This window comes from Callorhinus ursinus, unplaced genomic scaffold (assembly GCF_003265705.2).
Source record: "Callorhinus ursinus isolate GAN/ISIS: 27379988/994484 unplaced genomic scaffold, GSC_fseal_2.0 scaffold16, whole genome shotgun sequence".
Classification (NCBI taxonomy): Eukaryota; Metazoa; Chordata; class Mammalia; order Carnivora; family Otariidae; genus Callorhinus; species Callorhinus ursinus.
This window is the reverse complement of record NW_027397078.1, coordinates 24,488,639-24,506,377: the sequence shown is the minus strand read 5'-3', so window position 1 is coordinate 24,506,377 and position 17,739 is coordinate 24,488,639.

The following is a 17,739-nucleotide window of genomic DNA, read 5'->3' as shown; positions in this document are numbered from 1 at the left end:
GAGAGAGGGGATAGAAGGTATATTGTAGCAAATAACAGCACAGAACTTCCCTAATTTCAGGAAGGAAACAGGCATCAAAATCCAGGAGACACAGACAACCCCCGTCAAAATCAATAAAAATAGGTCAACACCCCGACATCTAATAGTAAAACTCACAAGTCTCAGAGACAAAGAGAAAATGCTGAAAGCAGCTTAGGACAAGGGGTCTGTAACCTACAATGGGAGAAATATTAGACTGGCAGCAGACCTATTCACAGAGACCTGGCAGGCCAGAAAGGACTGGCATGATATCTTCAGAGCACTAAATGAGAAAAATATGCAGCCAAGAATACTATATCCACCTAGGCTGTCACTGAAAATAGAAGGAGAGATAAAAAGCTCCCAGTACAAACAAAAACTAAGAATTTGCAAACACCAAACCAGCCCTACGAGAAATATTGAAAGGGGTACTCTAAGCAAAGAAAGAGCATAAAAGTAACACAGAACAGAAAGGAATAGAGAAAATATACAGTAACAGTCACCTTACAGGCAATACAATGGCACTAATTTCATCTTTCAATAGTTACGCTGAATGTAAATGGGCTAAACGCCCCAATCAAGACACAGGCTATCACACTGGATAAAAAAAAAAAAAAAAAGACCCAACAATAATGTGTGTTAAAGAAAAATATTTTTGACCCAAAGATAGCTCCAGATTGAAAGTGAGGGGGTGGGCGGGCGGAGCAAGAGGGTGGAGGAGTAGGAGACCTGGATTTCGTCTGGTCTCAGGAATTCAGCTGAATAGGTATCAAACCATTCTGAACACCTACGAACTCAACAGGAGATCGAAGAGGAGAGTAGCAACAACTCTCTGAACACAGAAGCGACCACTGACTGGAAGGTAGGACATGCGGAGAAGTGAATCCGAGGCGATATTCGGGAGGATAGACGGTGGGGGAGGGGGCCTCCGTCGACCACTTCTGGCAACTGATAGAGCTGCGAGGCACAAAATTGGAACTTTTAGAAGTCGCCTCCGTGGAGGGACGTCGCTCCAGTGGCTAAGCAGGAGGTGGAATCCTCGCGCAACAGTGTGGTCTCAGGACCCTCGGGGTCACAGAAAAACCGGGGGTGCCTGAGTGCGACAGAGTTCCCAAGTATCGGAGTGGGGAAGCCAGCTGCAGAGACGGAGCCGAGGCGCGGGCTCTCAGCTCGGGGTGGCCATAAAGTGTGATCTGCGGCCCAGTCGGGCCACTGCGCCTCCAGCAGGGACCCAACAAGCAGCAGAACCAGGGAGACTCCCCTTCCTCCCCCGGGAGGAGCGGCGCAGGAGCACACCGCGGGGATCTGCTGGGTTTGGAGACTCCACACAGGGTCGGGTGCCAGAGATAGAAACGCTCGATCACAGGCCAGGTGAGCACGGAGTGTGGCCGGAGACTGGGGACAGAGGAGTGATTGACGGCTTTTCTCTGGGGGCGCACTGAGGAGCGGAGCCCCGAGTTCATGCCTCTCTGGGGCGAAGATTGGGAGGCCGCCATTTTCACTGTCTTCCTCCAAAGCCCTACGGAAAGCTTGCAGGGAACAAAAGCTCCTGAGAGCAAACCCGAGCAGCTAGCTTAGCTGGGACCGACAAGGGCGGGGCAATTCCGCCTCCGGCAAAGATATTTGGAAACCACGGCAACAGGCCCCTCCCCCAGAAGATCAGCACGAACAGCCAGCGAGCCAAGACCAAGTTTACCGATCAAGGAGAACGGGAGAACTCCAGCGTTAGGGGAATACTGCACATAGAATTCATGGCTTTTTTTAGCATGATTCATTAGTTTTTCAAAGTTAATTTTTTTAACTGTTTTTTTAATTTCTCTTTTTCCCTTTTTCAACCAACATCTTCTCAATCCCTTTTGTTAAAAAAACATTTTTTTTTTCATTTTTAGAGTCATATTTTATCCCTTCATAGTAGTTACCCTTATTTTGGGCATATATATATAAGTTGTTCTCTCTTTAAAATTTTGAGATACAGTTTCTTCTAACAGATCAAAATATACCCTAAATCACTAGTGTATGGCTTTGTTCTAGTCTCCTGCCTGATCACATTCTCTCCCTTTTTTTTTTAATTTTCTTCTTTCTTTTTTCAAACAACTTCTTATCGTATCAATTCCTTATATAAAATCTTTCATAATTTTCATCTTTACAGTCATCTTCCATACCCTCATTGTATCAACCCTTATTTTGTACATATATAAGTCTTTCTTCCTTTAAAATTTTAGGAGGCACTTTTTTCTAACAGACCAAAATATACCCAAAATCTAGTGTGTGGCACTGATCTATGCACTAGCCTCATCATATTTGATCATATTCGGTTTTTTTTATATTGTTCTGTTTTTATTTTTAATCTTTTTCTTTTTTTTTCTTTCTTTCTTTTCTCTTTCTTTTTTCTTTCTTTCCCTTTCTTTTCCCCTGGTTTCAGGTCTTTTCTGATTTGTATACAGTATATTTGCTGGGGATGTTGTAAACCTGTTAGCATTTTATTCTCTCATTCATCTATTCTCCTCTGGACAAAATGACAACACGAAAAAAATCACCTCAGCAAAAAGAACAAGAGATAGTACCGTCAGCCAGGAACCTACTCAGTAGACATTAGTACGATGTCGGACCTAGAATTCAGAATCATGACTTTAAAGATACTACCTGGGCTTGAAAAAAGCGTGGATTATTAGAGAAACCTTTCTGGAGAAATAAAAGAACTAAAATCTAACCAAGTTGAAATCAAAAAGGCTATTAAAGAGGTGCAATCAAAAATGGGGGCACTAACTGCTAGGATAAATGAGGCAGAAGAAAGAATCAGTGATATAGAAGACCAAATGATGGAAAATAAAGAGGCTGAGAAAAAGAGAAACAACTATAGGATCACGAGGGCAGAATTCGAGAGATAAGTGATACGATAAGATGAAACAACATTAGAATAATTGGAATCCCAGAAGAAGAAGAGAGAGAGAGGGGGACAGAAGGTATATTGGAGCAAATAATAGCAGAGAACTTCCCTAATGTGAGGAAGGAAACAGGCATCAAAATCCAGGAGGCACAGAGAACCCCTCTCAAAATCAATAAAAATAGGTCAACACCCCGACATCTAATAGTAAAACTTACGAGTCTCAGAGACAAAGAGAAAATCCTGAAAGCAGCTCGGGAGAAGAGATATGTAACCTACAATGGTAGAAACATTAGATTGGCAACAGACCTATCCACAGAGACCTGGCAGGCCAGAAAGGACTGGCAAGATATCTTCAGAGCACTAAACGAGAAAAATATGCAGCCAAGAATACTATATCCAGCTAGGCTATCATTGAAAATAGAAGGAGAGATAAAAAGCTTCCAGAACAAACAAAAACTAAAGGAATTTGCAAACACAAAACCAGCCCTCCAAGAAATATTGAGAGGGGTCCTCTAAGCAAAGAGAGAACCTAAAAGCAGCAAAGAGCAGAAACGAACACAGACAACAGACAGTTAACAGTCACCTTACAGGTAATACAATGGCACTAAATTCATACCTTTCAATAGTTACCCTGAATGTAAATGGGCTCAATGCCCCAATCAAAAGACACAGGCTATCAGATTGGATTAAAAAACAAGACCCATCCATATGCTGTCTGCAAGAGACTCATTTTAGACCCAAAGACACCCCCAGATTGAAAGTGAGGGGGTGGAAAACCATTTACCATGCTAATGGACACCAAAAGAAAACTGGGGTGGCAATCCTTATATCAGACAAATTAGATTTTAAAACAAAGACTGTAATAAGAGATGAGGAAGGACACTATATCCTACTTAAAGGGTCTATCCAACAAGAAGATCTAACAATTGTAAATATCTATGCCCCGAACATGGGAGCAGCCAATTATATAAGGCAATTAAGAACAAAAGCGAAGAAACACATTGACAGCAATACAATAATAGTGGGGGACTTTAACACCCCCCTGACTGAAATGGACAGATCATCTAAGCAAAAGATCAACAAGGAAATAAAGGCTTTAAATGACACACTGGACCAAATGGACTTCACAGACATTCAGAATATTCCATCCCAAAGCAACAGAATACACATTCTTCTCTAGTGCCCACGGAACATTCTCCAGAACAGATCACATCCTAGGTCACAAATCAGGTCTCAACCGGTACCAAAAGATTGGGATTATTCCCTGCATATTTTCAGACCACAATGCTTTGAAACTAGAACTCAATCCCAAGAGGAGTGTTGGAAAGAACTCAAATATATGGAGGCTAAAGAGCATCCTACTAAGGAATGAATGGATCAACCAGGAAATTAAAGAAGAATTAAAAAAAATTCATGGAAACCAATGAAAATGAAAACACAACTGTTCAAAATCTTTGGGATACAGCAAAGGCAGTCCTGAGAGGAAAGTATATAGCAATACAAGCCTTTCTCAAGATACAAGAAAGGTCTCAAATACACAACCTAACCCTACACCTAAAGGAGCTGGAGAAAGAACAGCAAATAAAGCCTAAACCCAGCAGGAGAAGAGAAATCATAAAGATCAGAGCAGAAATCAATGAACTAGAAACCAAAAGAACAGTAGAACAGATCAATGAAACTAGGAGCTGGTTCTTTGAAAGAATTAAGAAGATTGATAAACCCCTGGCCAGACTTGTCAAAAAGAAAAGAGAAATGACCCAAATCAACAAAATCATGAATGAAAGAGGAGAGATCACAACCAACACCAAAGAACACAAACAATTATAAGAACATATTATGAGCAACTCTATGCCAGCAAATTAGATAACCTGGAAGAAATGGATGCATTCCTAGAGATGTATCAACTACCAAAATTGAACCAGGAAGAAATAGAAAACCTGAACAGACCTATAACCACTAAGGAAATTGAAGCAGTCATCAAAACTCTCCCAACAAAAAAAAGCCCAGGGCCAGATGGCTTCCCAGGGGAATTCTATCAGACATTTAAAGAAGAATTAATACCTATTCTCCTGAAACTGTTCCAAAAAATAGAAATGGAAGGAAAACTTCCAAACTCATTTTATGAGGCCACCATTACCTTGATCCTAAAACCAGACAAAGACCCCATCAAAAAGGAGAACTACAGACCAATATCCTTGATGAACATGGATGCAAAAATTCTCACCAAAATACTAGCCAATAGGATCCAACAGTACATTAAAAGGATTATTCACCACGACCGAGTGGGATTTATCCCTGGGCTGCAAGGCTGGTTCAACATCCGCAAATCAATCAACGTGTTACAATACACTAACAAAAGAAAGAACAAGAATCATATGATCCTCTCAATAGATGCAGAAAAAGCATTTGACAAAGTACAGCATCCCTTCTTGATCAAAACTCTTCAGAGTATAGGGATAGAGGGTACCTACCTCAATATCATAAAAGCCATCTACGAAAAACCTACAGCAAATATCATTTTCAATGAGGAAAAACTGGGAGCTTTCCCCCTAAGGTCAGGAACGTGGCAGGGATGTCCACTCTCACCACTGCTATTCAACATAGTATTAGAAGTCCTAGCCACAGCAATCAGACAACAAAAAGAAATCAAAGGCATCGAAATCGGCAAAGAGGAAGTCAAACTCTCACTCTTTGCAGATGATATGATACTTTATGTGGAAAACCCAAAAGACGCCACCCCAAAACTGCTAGAACTCATACAGGAATTCAGTGAAGTGGCAGGATATAAAATCAATGCACAGAAATCAGTGGCATTCCTATACACCAACAACAAGACAGAAGAGAGACAAATCAAGGAGTCGATCCCATTTACAATTGCACTCAAAACCATAAGATACCTAGGAATAAATCTAACCAAAGAGGCAAAGGATTTGTACTCAGAAAACTATAAAATACTCATGAAAGAAATTGAGGAAGACACAAAGAAACGGAAAAACGTTCCGTGCTCATGGATTGGAAGAACAAATATTGTGAAGATGTCAATGCTGCCTACAGCAATCTACACATTCAAAGCAATCCCCATCAAAATACCATCCACTTTTTTCAAAGAAATGGAACAAATAATCCTAAAATTTGTATGGAACCAGAAAAGACCCTGAATAGCCAGAGGAATGTTGAAAAAGAAAAGCAAAGCTGGTGGCATCACAATTCCGGACCTCCAGCTCTATTACAAAGCTGTCATCATCAAGACAGTATGGTACTGGCACAAAAACAGACACTTCGATCAATGGAACAGAATCGAGAGCCCAGAAATGGACCCTCAACTCTATGGTCAACTCATCTTTGACAAAGCAGGAAAGAATGTCCAATGGAAAAAAGACAGTCTCTTCAACAAATGGTGTTGGGAAAATTGGACAGCCACATGCAGAAGAATGAAACTGGACCATTTCCTTACACCACACACAAAAATAGACTCCAAATGGTTGAAAGACCTAAATGTGAGACAGGAGTCCATCAAAATCCTAAAGGAGAACACAGGCAGCAAGCTCTTCGACCTCAGCCGCAGCAACTTCTTCCTAGACACATCGCCAAAGGCAAGGGAAGCAAGGGCAAAAATGAACTATTGGGATTTCATCAAGATAAAAAGCTTTTGCACAGCAAAAGAGACAGTCCACAAAACCAAAAGACAACCGACAGAATGGGAGAAGATATTTGCAAATGACATATAAAGGGCTAGTATCCAAAATCTATAAAGAACTTACCAAACTCAACACCCAAAGAACAAATGATCGAATCAAGAAATGGGCAGAAGACATGAACAGACATTTTTCCAAAGAAGACATCCAAATGGCCAACAGACACATGAAAAAGTGCTCAACATCGCTCGGCATCAGGGAAATCCAAATCAAAACTTCCATGAGATACCACCTCACACCAGTCAGAATGGCTAAAATTAACAAGTCAGGAAATGACAGATGTTGGTGGGGATGCGGAGAAAGGGGAACCCTCCTACACTGTTGATGGGAATGCAAGCTGGTACAGCCACTCTGGAAAACAGTATGGAGGTTCCTCAAACAGTTGAAAATAGAGCTACCATATAATCCAGCAATTCACTACTGGGTATTTACTCCAAAGATACTAATGTAGGGATCCGAAGGGGTACGTGCATCCCGATGTTTATAGCAGCAATGTCCACAATACCCAAACTGTGAAAAGAGCCAAGATGTCCATCGACAGATGAATGGATAAAGAAGAAGCAGTATATATATACAATGGAGTATTATGCAGCCATCAAAAGGAATGAGATTTTGCAATGACATGGATGGAACTGGAGGGTGTTATGCTAAGTGAAATAGGTCAATCAGAGAAAGACATGTATCGTATGACCTCACTGATATGAGGAATTCTTAATCTCAGGAAACAAACTGAGTGGTGCTGGAGTGGGGGTGGGGTGGGAGGGATGGGGTGGCTGGGTGATAGGCATTGGGGAGGGTATGTGCTATGGTGAGCGCTGTGAATTGTGCAAGACTGTTGAATCACAGATCTGTACCTCTGAAACAAATAATGCAATATATGTTAAGAAAAAAGAAAGAAGATAGCAGGAGGGGAAGAATGAAGGGGGGTAAATCAGAGGGGGAGACGAACCATGAGAGATGATGACTCTGAAAAACAAACTGAGGGTTCTAGAGGGGAGGGGGGAGGGGGATGGGTTAGCCTGGTGATGGGTATTAAAGAGGGCACATTCTGCGTGGGGCACTGGGTGTTATACACAAACAATGAATCATGGAACACTACATCACAAACTAATGATGTAATGTATGGTGATTAACATAACAATAAAAAATTTAAAGAATTAAAAAGAAAAAGAAATGAGGAAAGGCATTTTGGAGGGAGGTGTCAATGTAGCAGCATTTTCCTGCCCAATTCAGACTTTAGGTCTCCTTCCCTTCCCTAAGCTTGTAATTTAACATTCTATTTATATAGAAGGTATGGGCTGGGGAAATGCCATATTTAGAGCCCAAATTTATTTTCTAAATTGTGTGCTCTGCTAGGTCTGGAGTATTGGTTGTTTACTTATCTTACTCTCTTCTCTGAGAATCCATGCAGTCATCCAATGGCATTAACTGCTAGAGAATAACATTGGACAGGAATGATCCAGTGAAAGTCTCATGAAGCTGGTGACTACTGGATTTGTTTTCCTCTGAAGGTGACACCATTGTCTGCTTGGATGTGGTAGGAAGATAAAAATATAAAACACAGTCCAAATGAGAGTCCTTGCATATTGCCTCCATTGGTGATGTGGACAGGGCTTCTCTGTAAAGGTATCTATTGCATCTGTGGTCAGAGGTATGCTTGAGAGGAAGTTAGGGTGTCAGGTCTAGTTTTTCTGGCTATGAGACATGGAGATCTCTTCTGTACTGGCATGTGGCTAGCACTCTGGGGACATCTAACAGGCTGCCTTGGTCTCATATGCTGGAATTACTATGTCTTGGTTTGGGGCCAGATTCTGAATTGAAGGTGGATTATCATGCCCTGTGTGACAGTCTACCCATGTGACCATGACACTAACTTTGGCAGCTCATGTCTGATGAATTTTATGATTCTACTGATTCTCATCTTGGAAGGGTCTTTATTCATGTATCTCCACATGGGCACAAAAATACATGTGTATCTTGGGTAATTTGATGATAATTTTTTTCTCTGCAGGGGCTGAGACATGATGATCCAGTTGGCATGCTGCCAGACACCACAGTAGTCTGTAAACCTACGGATGACTGCCCAGGAGTGATTCAAAATGCAAAAAGGTATATTGGAATACAGTTTTTCCAGGGTAAGCACCTCAGCCTCTAAATCCACTAAACTTACTGATGAGTTCATGAACCATACACAGGCATCCTCAGAAACCTGGGTGCAGGGGTGCCTGGGTGGCTCCATCATTAAGTGTCTGCCTTCGGCTCAGGTCATGATCCCAGGGTCCTGGGTTCGAGCCCCATATGGGGCTCCCTGCTCAGCGGGAAGCCTGCTTCTCCCTCTCCCACTCCCCTGCTTGTGTTCCCTCTCTCACTGTGTCGCTCTCTGTCAAATAAACAAAATCTTAAAAAAACAGAGAGCCACATTTAAAAAATAAAAATAAAAAAGAAACCTGTGTATATCAAAGCCACCAGAGCCTGAGGTGCTGCTATGATCTCTGCATCTGAGATAGCTACATCTGCAGTGTGACTGGACACTTTTTCCTGCACCTCTGAGACACTATTAAAGCTTACTCTGCTTCTTCCTAAATATACCACTTTCAGCTAAAATGTATGCTTCTTATACAATACTCACTTTGTTGGTGTTCTCCTTAAAGACCAATGCCATGATATGGAAGCCAGGGTTTAACAATCCTCACATTTGTTTTACTTTCTCAATATCCACCAGCATCCATGAACAAGCAGACAGTAGTCTCTCAAATGGAGTGTATCATGTGTCAGACTCAGGCAAGGACCATGAACAAACACCTAAAAGTGCCATTGCCTAGTAGACAGATATTTTATTTTTTTAAGATTTATTTATTTGAGAGAGCAAGAATGAGCGAGAGAGAGAGTACATGAGAGGGGGGAGGGTTAGAGGGAGAAGCAGGCTCCTCGCTGAGCAGGAAGCCCGATGCGGGACTCGATCCCGGGACTCCAGGATCATGATCTGAGCCAAAGGCAGTCGCTTAACCAACTGAGGCACCCAGGCGCCCCTAGTAGACAAATATTTTAGTCACAGGTTCCATTCTACAGAAATGTTGGTCACTGACAATTTCCTTAAAAATACACAGCATGGATGAGGAGCCTGAGTGAAAAGTTGTCTGTATAGCCTAATGGATAGTTTCTAATGCCAACTGTTAGTCAACTCCAGTGCTTGTCCAGTGATCTTATGTAATGGGCTGAACTGAATCATCGGGAGAAATATAAAGAGCATCCAATACTGAATGGCGTTGTCATATGTTCTGCCCTCTTTTGCATTCTCAGAGATTTTAATGACATCATTTTCATTCATGAATAGACTTGGATTGTTTCTAGGTACCAGTCCATGGTTTCCATAAAGTTAATCTTAGTGGCTAACCAATGATACTTGCCAGGATTAGGAGTCCAGGTCTGGTTATTCAGATTATCCCATCTGTCGCAAGTAGATGGTATTCTACCCTTAGTCCCTTCAATCAGAATAATGTAATCACGTAAGGGTACTAAGAGTCCTGGTGCTCCTAGTAAGATTTCAGTTCCCTAGGTCTCAGTCCAACCACTGATGAGAAATCATTAGAAAGTTCAGGTCGTCATAGGGATGCACAGTGAATAGGTATTGTCCTCTGAATCTGATATAGGCAAATAAGCTCTGATCTTCTGTTTGCAGTGGGATCTAAAGAAAACATTAGCACGTCCACCACTGCCTATCAGGCCCTTCAGTCTGTGCAATGGACTTTATGGCCATCATGATATCTACAACTGCAAGGGTAAGGAAAATTGCTGTCATGCTGAGCTTAGAGTAATCTGCAGTGAGGTTTCAAGAACCACCGGCTTCTATCACTAGACACAGGATGATTGTAGAATGGTCTAGACCCTTTAAACACCTTTGTCTCTAATAGTTCCTTAATAAGTATAAGGACCTCCTTTCACCATCCACAACACATCCCAGTATCCTACTCTGCTTTACTTATATTCCATGGCTGTAATGGGAAAACCTGGTAGCTCCCATTTTTCTACTTATCCTACAACCACTGTTCTAATTGTGGCATTTCCCCACTGGGAAAATTCCTTACAATTCAAAAGAATTACACATACTTAACAACCCTTCCTAGAATATATTCAGCAGTATCCAGTTACAACATCTTGTGCATATTGGCTCAAAAGAGCCTACACATTAACTCACATCAGTCCATAGTGCAATCTGAGACTTAATTCTACATCGAAAGTAAACTTTTGACTGAGCCCATGGAAAATTCCAGCCACCACACTTTTCAGCCCCAGTGTCCCTAGGGGCTGAAAAGTGAGACAACTTCAAGTGCCATGAAGCCCCCAAAACACTTTGACCACTGCATCAGATATTTAGAGAAGGTGGGGCTGCAACCCTGCCTTTACCTGTTTGTTCTTGAAAACAGTAAAGTCTGGTTGGAAAGGTGGTGCTGAGTATGTTCTTTAAGCATCAATCAGAACAGTACAGATATCAGAACAGGGTCTAGGCCCTCCTGATCCTCCTCCTGTTATGAGCAATGTGGTCATGGCCAAACTGGCTTGTGACATGGGGTCTGTCATAGAGAATGGGGTGATCACTACTCATCTAGGTAACTGGGAGGGTCCCCTCACCTATTAGCCAAGGAGGAACCCTTTATAATATCACTGGATTTTCCCAAATCCATCCTTATATCAGTTTTTTGCAACTCAATTTAGGAGATCTTAGTACATTTTGACGTAACCAACTATCCCTGGTTACCAAACACTTTACCAATGAGGTTGGCTACTATTCCGCAGATTCCGTTCCATATGGGTTGGTCAACCTGCTGAATCTCAACTGTATTTTTGCAAATGGGCTTTGTGACCTTATCAGCCTCCGGGAAAAGGGACTTAAAAAATATATATATATATAGGTTCCTGGACGGCTCAGACGGTTGAACGTCTGCCTTTGGCTCAGGTCATGGTCCCAGGGCCCTGGGATCGAACCCCACATCAGACTTCCTGCTCAGCGGAGAGCCTGCTTCTCCCTCTCCCACTCTCCCTGCTTGTGAGCTTGTGCTCTCTCTCTCTCTCTCTGTCAAATAAAAATTTTTTAAAAACACAAAAATTGACCCATAAATGGAGAAAACAAACTGATGGTTGTTAGAGGGGTAGGGAGTGTGGGGGGATAGGTGAAATAGGTGAAGGGGATTCAGAGGTACAAACTTCCAGTTATAAATAAGCAAGTCATGGGGATGAAAAGTACAGCATATGGAAAATAGTTAATAATATTATAATAACTTTGTATGGTAACAGATGATGACTACACTTAACTGTGGTAAGCATCTCATAATGTAATTGTTGAATCACTATGTTCTATACCTGAAACTAATATAATATTTTATGTCAACTATACCAGTAAAGGAAAGGAAAAGGAAAAGGAAAAGGAAAGAAGAGAAGAGGAGGAAAGGAGAGGGAAAAGGAGGGGAGGGGAGGGGAGGGGAGGGGAGGGGAGATGATTGAATTGAATTGAATTGAATTGAATTGAATTGAATTGAATTGAATTCATGGAGTCAATCTGCCAAAATTAAGTTGGACAAAGTCCCACGTAATGTTGCCTCTTATGAAGAGATAATTTTTACAGCACTTTTGTAAGACACAACTCTTCTCTCAGGAACACAAAACACTAGAGTGCATAAAAGACAGAAGTTGTTCTTCGACTGCCTGTGGGATTCTGTGTGTGAAATCACTGTGCCCTCAGTTTGGTTGGAAATTTTAAGTCTCCCTTCTGATTGACATCCAAGGCTATCTAGAATGGCACCTTCTACTTGCCAATCAGTAAGATATTTTTAACAGTGAAAACTTTGGACATTGGAAAAGTTTTTCTGATACAATATAAGTATACAAAATTTAAAAACATAGCACATCTCAATACCAGTTACACATTATTAAAGAGCATACTATAATAGCTATAGGCATCTCGATGACACAATAACTTTTCATGTTTTACCTTTTCACTACAACTTCTCCCAGCTGCATTCAGACACACTTTTCAGAAACACAAACCATAGATACTTTCTCACAGACACTACAACACAAGCTTCTGACAGTATATCTACTTTCCCCAACTGGAAGCCCAGGGGAAAGAAGGGAGAGAACATAGGGATAACAAATCACACCAGTAAGCACAGGTTGTTCAAACTTTTGTCCATGGTACAAGGATCTTTTTATCAACAACTAGGCACCAATTAGCTAATTCTAATCTTACCTCTTGCTACCTAACCTGCAAGCTTTTTTCAAAAAGTAACATACATTATTGAATGCCAAAGAATCTATCTTACTACCAACCTGGCCCACATACCTTGGAAGAGTTTGGACAGTAGAAAGTCCCTTATGCTCTCCGCTCACCCACCTTGTAGATACGGGTGTGCTACCAGATCCCGGAATCTGTAACTGATATAACCTGGCCTGCCCTGCTCTGCTTATCTGGGGAAGTCTTTATCCCTCCTAACCTACCCTTGCTGTAAGACCAGGTTAGGAAAGTTTCAGGTCATCCAATGACTCAGCCAGGGTATTCCCAGGTGCCACATATCACAGATGACTTATCCAGCCTAAAATGGAATATATAATCCCTTAGTTGGGGGACTCTATCATTCTTTTCATCCACCACTTAGGTGACAGCATATGCTAACAGATGCTAGGAAATATAATTAGACACTAATTTAGCCAGTGTGGTCTTTTTGTCTAAAAGGCAGGGGCACTGTAACTTTACTAGCCATAAATTCAGTGCCAAATTTGTCACTGAAAGCACAAAGACATACAAGGCCAAGGAAAAGGCCCAACTTAACTAATACTTAAAAATACGAAAAGTCGGGGCACCTAAGTGGCTCAGTCAGTTAAGCATCAGACTCTTGATTTTAGCTCAGGTCATGATATCAGGGTCATGTGATCGAGCCCCACATCAGGCTCTCGGCTGGTCATGGAGCCTGCTTAGGATTCTCTCTTGCCCTATCCCTCTCCACGCCCCCACACCCGCCACTCACACACTTTCTCTAAAAAAAAAAACAAAAAAAAGGAAAAAAGTTAAAAAATACAAAGTCCTTTTAAATTTTGACACTTTAATACTTAAGAGCATAACAAAAACAAGAATGAGGCAAAAGGGTCAGCTCCCTGTGATTCTTATCTCACCCACCAAAAAGGACAACATGATAACAAAGAGGAGCAAATGGCTTCACTGCAAGTTGTAGGATACCCGCTGTGGACTTCCAGACCGCAGCTAAGTGGTTTGATATTCGGCAGCTCTATACTAAAGTGAGGGCAGGGCAGACAACCCCACATCTTAACAAACCTTGTAAGGGATGAATACTGTACCTCATGAGGGGTGACGACTGGAATAGCTGGCCCACGTGTCGCATTTCAGAAGGCTTCACTCATGTTGCCTGGAATTAGAGTGGCACAGGGCCTAGTGTGTGACTCAAGTAAGAGAAAAGCTAGCATTGAAGATGTCACTCCCAGTGAGAACAAAATGAGGCTGTTTTTGGAGGAAACTACAGCTTTACCAGCTACAGAAGAAAAAATGTCTTTTCCAAGATCAACATGAGCACTCTGAAACAGACTAAGTGGACATTTCCCCGACATTCATGGAGGAGGGACCAAGATTACTTCCACCTGTGCTGCTGACCAGGGCACTGACAAAGAGCTTCGGAAAACTGAACTCATGCATGCTGGAGTTAGGGGGACACCAGCACCAGTGTATGACACATGCAAATGAAGTCAAGAATCTAGGGCTGTAAATACATGGGGAAAAGATACAATTAACAGACTTGCTTATAAGTGAATTGCACTTTCACCACACAAAGAGAAAGTTCCATGTTTTCCATGGTTGACATGAGAACCCCATAAAAGTAAGTGTACTGGGGCGCCTAGGTGGCTCAGATGGTTGAGCGTCTGCCTTCAGCTCAGGTCATGATCTCCAGGTCCTGCGATCGAGCCCCACATCAGGCTCCCAGCTCAGCAGAGAGTCTGCTTCTCCTTCTCCCTTGCCTCTCCCCCTGCTTGTGCTCTGTCTCTCTCTCTCTCAAATGAATAAATAAAATCTTCTTTAAAAAAGTAAGTGTACTCAGATTTTCTTAATAGGAAAGCACAGAAGAGAAGCACTGGGGGGGGGGCGGGGAGGGGCGGGGCTGGTGGATGACCACAACAGAGGTGTGGGACTAAAGAATTAAGGAGCTAGGAGGGACTCCAGTGGCAGGTCAGGAGAAAGGCACTGAATGGGGCAGAAGCCTGCAGCCTGAGGACCCTTTAGGAAGCTCAAATTGTGCCCATGTGAGCATTAGCTCAAGGTCAGTATTTCTTACTTTGCTGCAAAGTATACCCCACAACCTGCAGAAAAAGGGGATATATTCTCTATGATCTACATACAGATCCAGAGAAAGGGAATGTGATGCGTATTTTCTCCACTCTCACAAGGGAGACATAAAGACTACCTGAGCTTTGTTCCAAGCAAATGGCAAACAGCTTCAGGAAGCTTGTCTCTCTTTTTTTTTTTTCTTTTAGAAAATCCTTAATTTATTTACATTTGTGTTAACCAATCACTTTGTAGGGTCATTTATTTTTTTATACAATCAAAGCCCTCAGACCTACATATTTCATTCTCTGGCACTGTTTTGAAATAAGCATACACTTGCTGACACACGTTTCTGCCACATTCTTTTCTTCCCCCAATAGGCAAGTTCAGACTCGTTTTCAAAGGAAAAAGATCAAGCTAGTTTAAAAAATTATAAACTGTCCCACATCAAGTATCTAACCATTCATGGAAGATGGCTCTTCTATCAAGGCTTCATTTACAAGAAAAAAAAAATTTTAAGTACAACTATGAGCTACAGAAATTAAACTAGTGTTTTGTTTTGTTTTAATATATGTGGAATTTTCTTCTTGACAGTCCTCCATAAAACTTCCTAACTATCCTGAACTAAAATTTTATTTGCTCAGGTTATCTTTGACCTCTGATTTCCCCAACTATGGACTCTTTACAGCACATGTTAGTTGATCCATCTAGGATCTTTAACCCAACCAGTTATTTTCTCTGTGGAAATTGCTGCCATTGGCTTCCATGACACCATTCTTGGGTCCCTGTTCTGGTCTTTCTGGCTACTTTTTTCCAGTGTCCTTTAGTCCCTCTTTTTACTTATTTTTTTTCTCAGATTTTCTTTTTTTCTTTTTTTATTATGTTATGTTAGTTACCATACAGTATATCATTAGTTTTTGATGTAGTGTTCCATGATTCACTGTTTGTGTATAACACCCACTGCTCCATGCAGTACGTGCCCTCCTTAATACCCATCACCAGGCTAACTCATCCCCTCACCCTCCTCCCCTCTAAAACCCTCCATTTGTTTCTCGGAGTCCAAAGACACAGACGTAGTGAAAAGAAGGGCCATATGCACCCCAATGTTCATAGCAGCAATGTCCGCAGTAGCCAAACTGTGGAAAGAGCCGAGGTGCCCTTCAACAGATGAATGGATAAAGAAGATGTGGTCCATATGTACAATGGAATATTACTCAGCCATTAGAAAGGATGAATACCCAACTTTTGCATCAATATGGATGGGACTGGAGGAGATTATGCTAAGTGAAATAAGTCAAGCAGAGAAAGTCAATTATCATATGGTTTCACTTATTTGTGGAACATAGGAGATAGCATGGAGGGCATTAGGAGAAGGAAGGGAAAAATGAAGGGGGGAATCGGAAAGGGAGACGAACCATGAGAGACGATGGACTCCGAGAAATTTTACTTATTTCTTAATTACTGGTTTTCCCTAGGGTACCATTCTTGACCCTAATGTTTCTACAGACATTCCCTGGGCAACTTCATTAAGCCATGAATCAAAGTATCACATGGACACTGATGAATCCAAAATTTCAAATTTCAGCTCTGTCTACCTGCCCTGCCCAATGTTTTTCAGACATTTTGAACTTAAAGTATCCCAAGTACAACATATTTTTTTTTACTTTCTTCCCCTATTGCCCTTAGACCTCTCCCTTCCTGTATTTTCTACCCTACAACATCACCATCAGTCATGGAACCCACTAAAGTCTTTTTTAAGGGAGGCTGTGCTAGACTCCCCTCCAGGACCTCAACCATGTTCTTTCTCTACCTGCAACATTCTCAGATGTCCCTTCCCTTAGTTACCTCTTAAGGATCCTACATTTTCCATGCTAATTCCTCATAGATGGTCTCTTTATTTTGGCAAGCTGTTTCAAAACTGACTTTTCCTTCTTAGAACATATTACAGCCTGAAACAATACACACACTTGTGTAGTTATTAAATAAATGACTGTTTTTCACTGCTTCACTGTTTTGTGAGAACATAGCGGCCATATTTATTTTGGGGCCAACATTTTATCAAGCACACTCACTGGCACATGGAATGTTCTTAATAAATCCTCTTGGATATTGAATGAGTGAGTAACTTCTAACACCATTCAACCTCAATCAGTTGCCATATCCTTTTGCTTCTATCAAATCACTTATCTTTCAAATCTGCTCTTTCATTACCATCCCCAGTCTAGTCCTCAGAGGAGGTCCTCAGTGTCCCTTGCCCACCATCAGCCTCAACCGCATCTACCAAACTATTAGTATTGTTACTTTTTTTGAACACAAATATGATTCTCCTCCTCTGGAATCTTCAATGACTCCCAAATTTCTCTAGGAATAAATTTAAACTCCTAAGCCTGGTCTACACAATTCTTGACAACCTAACTTGAATCTTCAGGAAGCTTGTCTTATCTCCCCTAGAGTTGGGAAACTTATGAAGCAGCGTCACTCAGGAAAGTGAATTCCACACCTGGGGCTGGAGCTGCTCTGAGAAAGGCACAATGAGGTGTATGGCTGGTAAAGTGAACCACATGAATGCACAAGAGCCAGACTGGTCAGACATGGCCTCATTAGAACACATGAACTTGGGCACCTCCCCACCCTGGGGCTGAGCCCAGAGCAGCTGAACCCGCAAAATGTCACATCAAAACAAGAAAATTCAGCAAAATTTGGAAACTTTTATTTGCCAAAACGAAGGACTACCCACACTGGCAAGCTGATAGTGACTAGATGCATGAGCTACTGTGCATTTGAAAGCCATCAAATGTCAAATCTTTTTTTTTTTT